The 6,989-nt window shown below is 39.6% G+C and overlaps 1 long non-coding RNA gene across 1 annotated transcript in view; it reads left to right on the top strand.

Moving 5' to 3' along the window:
- The first annotated feature begins 148 nt into the window (after positions 1 to 148).
- LOC118409018 overlaps positions 149 to 6,989 on the top strand; it is a 15,232-nt gene continuing 8,391 nt past the window's right edge. The window contains exon 1 of the long non-coding RNA XR_004830392.1: positions 149 to 1,358. This is a non-coding gene — a long non-coding RNA (uncharacterized LOC118409018). The remainder of the gene's footprint in view (positions 1,359 to 6,989) is intronic.

The raw sequence follows: 6,989 nt of genomic DNA, 5'->3' as shown, positions 1-6,989 counted from the left end.
AGGTGTTGTGACGTTGAGTAATAGCTTATTCATTATGTGGCACAGACCTACCTGCACCTAGAGTCATGTTACACCCAGCAACAATAGCTATAAATAGACCTGCCATGCATGTTTGCCTTTCAATTCATGTCCGACCAATCGCGCGCAGTCGCGTATCAAATACCAGTAAGTCGAGTCGGCAGGTAACTGCCTGGGGCTTGAAAAGGTGTGCAGTCAACAGGTGGGGGACGGAAAAATCGCATTCCTATAAAATCGTCTATATTATGTGATAGTATTGGATATTATCTTCACCTAATGCTGTGAAAGGATTCTAGCAGTTGTTGGACGAGTAAATTTGAAGTCAGAACCTCTGGAAACGCGGCGGAAAGGGAATTTCGTCTGCTTCATGTGGTTACTTCTCCAGGGCCAAACTGGAAGCACTGTGAACTGGGAGGAACTTCTCGTTTCTCAACAGCGCCATTGTGGATCTAGACGGAGGTAAACTGAGAATGTTGCGACGTGTTTTCCGTTTTCGTTTAAAAACCATGATGTACCAGCGGTCTTCGCAAAAAGACTACATAAACAGAGGCGTTCTTGGATCATTTGTGAGGATTTGTCCGCTGATATATGTTTAAACCATCAGGAAGACTGTCTTGTGTTTGGTTCTTTTGGATCCTTTCATGATTCGGTTCAATAAAATGGCGTCCACGGAGGAATTAGTCTCAACAGTTTTTATTTTTTGCGGTGAATCTAGGAAAAGGTAAGGTTGTTTCGACTTCGTAAAAACACGCGACTCTCCCCTTGAGTGTTCGTCGACCAGTGGCTTTTGACTTTTAAGTTAAGATTCTGTTAATAACCTAGTTTACTCATAGCTGTGGATTTTCCAGCTTATTCCGGGGGACTTTTGTACCTGCGTGTATGGACAAATGACCACGAGCCTGATCTACATGTAAGACATATTTTACACTGATTATTTCTTGATATATTCAAGTTCAACTTGAGGCCTAAATTAGTTAACAATGAAATGTCATTACATATTGGACACTTCGGACTAGATTTGGACCATTGCAGGGATTGGCTGAGTCCGAGTTTGACCGTTTATGTGTTAAGCATAACTAGTACTATTGTGAGAGGTTGTCGAGGTGTGGGGCAGAGGAGGTCAAAAGTTACGTAAATGGCTGCCGTGTTTGTGGCAGGAGATGGAAGTTCGAAGTTCACAGACGAACACTGCGTACTTATAATTAGTGTAGTTCAGCGTGAGACGGTCGTTGGGGAAGTGATTTGACTCTGCACCAGGCGGTGTAGTCTTGTCGTGCTAGCAGAGCTCATCATCTGCTCAAAGTAGTCCAGAGATTCCACATTTGGAGGTAGGAGAAACGGTAGGAATCATTCGTACTTCTGTAACTTTTACTACAGGAGAATTTTCGATCCGTCGACGTTCAAATTCGTGAAAAGCTTGGGACAGCGCGCTCGTCCAGTATGCCGGCCATGAAATACTGCGAGTCGTGTTAGAAAACGAGCGATTCGGCACAAAGACTGGGCGTTATGTTTTTGTCAACCGCAACTGAGCACATTACCCTTGCTAGTTCAATACATCTTTTATAGGTCTTAGCTCCTGCGGTTTGGCTCGTATCAATTTGGGTTAACGCGGTTTGTTTTGTGGGTCGAATTTGGGTTTGTGGGCGTATATCAGGGGAACGGGGGGAAACGTAATGGCGGAAAACGCCATTTATGTGCATGTAACGTTAGTCCGCTGGTGTCAAGGTGCCGGATCGAGAACAGTTATGGTATTTGGAGCACATTGACTGACAACGTTTTCCCCTTTCTTCCTCCGTTGTACGTTAATTAACTTACGGTATGAATTTTAGACCGTGATACATGGAACAAGGACTTTTTTGGTCAACTCTGTCCTTAACTACACCCATTCCAACATGGCCGAAACAAAACACCAGTAGTGACGGGTAATATGGGCAACATTATATTCACCTGGTGCTGAAAATATAACAATTCCGCTAGCTAAGCTCAAGACTATGCGACTTTACATGAATACGTGTTAGTGTCAATATGCCTTGCTTTGTTATATACATGGCTGTGTATATTCTTTATGAGGTGAGGTGAGGTATATATTCAAATAGGAAAGATAAAGTTACATGTACCGTTTCCTTCTATGTTTAGATTTTTGCAAGGGGCGAGGGGTGTTCTGTTAATGTAGGTTACCATGTTTCCCACTTAGGTCAGTTCTAACATAAATCTGCAAGTCTAGCTACTGATATTTTGAAAATGCTGTAACCAATGCCACTAAAATGTTTGCTTCAGAAAGGCACAAGCCAGTTAAGGGACATTTATTTCGCCACATGTCTTGTTTTCTAGTCGGGTTATTGGGGCTATAGATAAGTGCCTGAAATACTGTGTAATTCATGATCTAAGCGAAGGAACGGTAGGTAAACTACATTTTTAAAAGTCGTGAAACATACTCATGGCATAAGAAATCCTTAAGTTTGTTACATTACTAGATATGACGTTTATTACATATTTTCCCTTAAACAAACAAGTGTGTAGCTTTCTTTTACTGGTAGCAATGAACAATATACTCTATGTCAAACCATGGGCATATAGGCAATGATCACCAGATATTTTTCTCACAATATTTTAAATGAAGAAATTTGGAAGGATTGAAAATACTGAAATCTTCGTTTGGATTTTGACCACATGAATTAAGCTATATATAGAGGGGATGTGATGTGTTCTAATTTGTCTTTTTAAAATAAATCTGTTGTGTTGTTGCTTTATGCTTTACTGAAAAAAGTGTGGTATAACTTATGCTCATCGTACTAGCCCTCATCAAATAATATTACCATCTATCTTTGCGTATAAGCAGGTAAGTGGAAATACACATTGCAATTCTGTGACCCAAAAAAAATACCAGTTACATCTGGATACAAACTGTTTGAAAAATTAAGGAATTGCACAAAGGTGATGTCGAACCTAAGTAAAGAGAGTAAAATTTCCCCTGTCTCGTACGAAATATACCGTTTGTTACCGAAAAGAATTTTGAGGGGACTACAATAGGTTATAAGTATAACATAACACCTCTTTTCTTTGTGATGTGTTTCATTGTAAGCCACTTAGATATGGTTTTCTTTGGTCAATTGTAAGGGTTTTATCCATGTGCGGTTTAGATTTCAAGGTACAAATTCAAAACTATGTCTGCGCATGTTTTCTAGATTACTTGCCATACATTTTGTTGTCCATTTGGGCTTCTTTTACTCTTTCAAAACCAAGTATTAATGTACAATGTCATCCAAAGCTAGATGGTATTTGATCTATGTTAAGGAATATTGGTACCCTTATCAATGATCATATCTGTACCGTCAGTCACTGGTAACCTTTACGATCAAAAAGCAACAGTACGATTTAGTTTATCACGGTCATTACGCGAAACCTGACACTTGCATAAGGAGGGTTCTTAACGTGTGCACTTAACCTGTGCTTCAACTGCACTTAACTTGTGCAGTCATGATCTTTTAAGCTCAGGACTGCATACGTTAATTATAAGTACCCAATCTTAACTGTACATAAAACAGCAGTGTGAATGATCTGATTATAAAGTGCCTGATACTCTACAGCCAAAGTGTTATTCATGAAAATAAACAATGTATTGGTTGACTTTGCAAAATACAAATAAAAAGCGCTTTACTGTGCGGTTTGCAACATATACAACCGACACAAAATGAAAGAAAATCAGTGTTAGGGTTTTAGAACGGAACTAAACTTGCATTTCTAAAGCATAAATGACTGATTAGATTTGTATTATGGTCCATTCATTGATACATGAAACATGTATACAAGACATAAAATAGATCCTCTTCATTACTAAATATAATCAAAATGGTTGGACATACCACCACGCAATCATCTGTCATGTATGTCATGTTCACTTTCATATAAAATATGTTACTCTATTCCCCCTTAACAAATAGTTTCGAGACTGCACGATTTTGTGTGAAATCTCTGTGGTATTTGCAAATCAGACACATTCGTTTAATTTGTTGTCTTAACGTCACCCAAATGTCAAGTATCTATGTCAAATTTTTATATTTCTGTATTCATGTTAGCCAACACTCACATGCCCTATTGTTTGTACAAAGCGGTGGCCGTGTAACTGTATGATTGCCAAATAGGAGATGGCGTGCTCCCCCAAGTGTCTCATAATCGGTATGTTTATCCACGCAGATAAGGTTTGTTACATCCAAATAAGGATGTTGACAGTTGACGTTACACCTGAAAAACCTTGTGACATTATTTACATTTTGGAACCACTCTACCGTCTTGTCAGATAATTTAGACGGAAGACATTACGTGTAATATAACCATGGCACGCCATTTGCAACTTTTGTTTGCCAATCGGCTTGCCATTTTAATGTCAAATGTCGGCATCAAATCTCGACCATCTCGATTTGTCGATAATAACAAGTGGCGCAACCTCTCAAAGGTATAGGGTTTCCTTAATAGGGTTTCCTTAAAAGGTTAGTATCCAAATAAGGCTGCCCTACTTAGTGGGCGTTGACAAGAGAGTACATGTTTTGTGATAGCCAGGGCACGTACATAATCATTGTGCAATTACGTGCCTCACTAGAACTGGCGCACTCCCGCACTCACACATCCAGGAGTCTACGTTACCGCCCAAGTACCTCATCGCCTTATCTACATCTTATCTACATTGACAGTTCGGTGAGTCTCAAAAAGTGCTTGTGTTTCTTTGTACAATGGTGTATTCTGTGAAAGTTATTGTTAGATATCGCGGTGGGGTTTCCTTCAATGTGGTTTCCCCATGTGTGTTCATCATAACATAACATAACATAACATAATCTATGACTACGTCAAGGACAGCTCCTTGGATTACTTCTTTGACCATTTCCCCTAATGATTTCTTAATGCAGTGGCGTCCAAATATACATAAGACACGATGATGTTTCATATTTGACTATTTCACCATCACGAGCTAGACACACCTTCTGAACAGCGACAGTTTGCCAACGTGGCAGACTGCCCTCGTGACAGCTACGGAAAATTACTAGTAGCCGTATCACGCAGACGTTTGCTGAAGTCGGGTTGATGCAACTTCCTGTTCGAATATAAAGACGCCAATCTACATTAATTCCTTCAACTTCCGGATCCCAAAAGTGGTATGAGAAATGAATACGTATAATGAAATTGTTCCGGATTTCCAGGATTGAATTAACAGCATGCTCCAAAGTAGAAGAATTATTCAAATTCAGCTATTTTGCGTTCTATATACGCCGTCTCCCCTCTATTGCTTCCTGAACGATGCGAAACGAGACGGCATATTGATTTTGAAATACAAATGATAGAAAGTATGTATCTTTAATAATTGATAAGATGTTTAACAGCGGTTAGGATAACTTATCGTACAAAATTGGTCCTCAGGGTATATATGTAGCAGAGGTAAGTAAATCCGTTTGCATTGACTGCATTGACTGCAAAATTCTTACTAAGGGCGCGGTCACATAGGTTGTGCAATCGTCGTACGATTTTGATGCCATAGGATTTTCAAGCAGGCCGTGACAGAACCAATCACCGACATGGATCCAAAACAGCATTGTATGTACCAAGACAGTTGAACTTTACAGGAGACGTACATTTTTGTCCTCCAAAATGCCGGAAGTTAGCGATCGTACGACGATCGCACGACCTATGTGACCACGCCCTAAGCAATGCCCGAATATCGCATTTGATAAGCCTAGCTGACATCTGGCTGTTGAATGACGGATAGATGTTATGTTTTACAGATTTTACATTTTCTTTGGGTCATGTTTACTGTGATCTTCTGATTCTATGTGGTCTGAAAATGATTTTAAAAACGTGGATTTAGATACACATTTTCCAGAGACATATTTTAGAGATCAAAACATTTCCAAATCTATCATTTTACAAATCAAGGTCAGCGTTAAACTGACACAACACATTCACATATTGTGCTCTTGACCGGTATCTTGTAGTAATCTAGAGGTTGACAAAATGTCTGATAGCGATGTTTGTGGTGACTAACGTATCATATCACACAAACAAACAGATCTATACCGGGAGAAGCACATCTAAGTGGCCTGTGTCCCAAAATCCAAAATACAGGATACAAATAGTTTGTGTACGGATGTCCTGCATCTTGTGGGGCAAGCAATGCATCGTTTGTCACCCTACTAATGTCGAAACAACTCATGGTGTGTATAAAGTTCTTGAAAAACATATATATTTTAATTTGGTTGTCTGCTTTATTTCTAATGACCACCCTCTATTCCCTATGTCTTATTTGCATGGATTGGTTTCGCAAACAGTATGGTGTACAAAATGACAACAGTGGACCAGGTTAACCGGTAGCTTGTTGGTAACCGGTAATTTCCTCTCCTTTATCTCCTCACGGTTATTAGACACTTGTTCATATTTGCCCACTCAACCAAGACCAAAGGAAAAACATGACGTAGAGGAACAAGCTATATATAGCTAAAACCAGACAACTGTCTGGAAAAACAACCCGGACTACAAACGATAAAATATTAACAATATGGCAGCTCGGCCAATCAGGGCAGGTGATAGTCGAGATGTCGCAATGAAGCGCCAAGGAACCTGGACAGCCATTTGTGAGTTATATATTCAGATAAGGAAATCAAGCCTTTAAAACCAATCATAATGCAGCATTCAAAACCACATGCTGAAGTCAAGTATGCTAATGTGTGTTCATTGAAGGGGTGTCGCAAGTAAAACATAACCATCCACGATTTTGTAGTTCGCAGTCGGTGCGCATATTGTCAGTCTAGTTATCAGTTTGGAAATCAAAAGGTAAGTCTAGAATAGAGTGCCACAACGCAACTTACTGGTTTTCTTTGCAACGTTGTCACATTTATCCAAGTTGTGTGCATGGTGAACTCAAGGATTGAAATACTGTATTTCAAATGTACCAGGTATACCCCCCTCACATTAGGCGAAAATGGATC

Source organism: Branchiostoma floridae, unplaced genomic scaffold, assembly GCF_000003815.2.
Source record: "Branchiostoma floridae strain S238N-H82 unplaced genomic scaffold, Bfl_VNyyK Sc7u5tJ_818, whole genome shotgun sequence".
NCBI classification, from domain to species: Eukaryota; Metazoa; Chordata; class Leptocardii; order Amphioxiformes; family Branchiostomatidae; genus Branchiostoma; species Branchiostoma floridae.
Note: the sequence above shows the minus strand (reverse complement) of the source record. Positions and strands in the feature narration are given on the sequence as shown.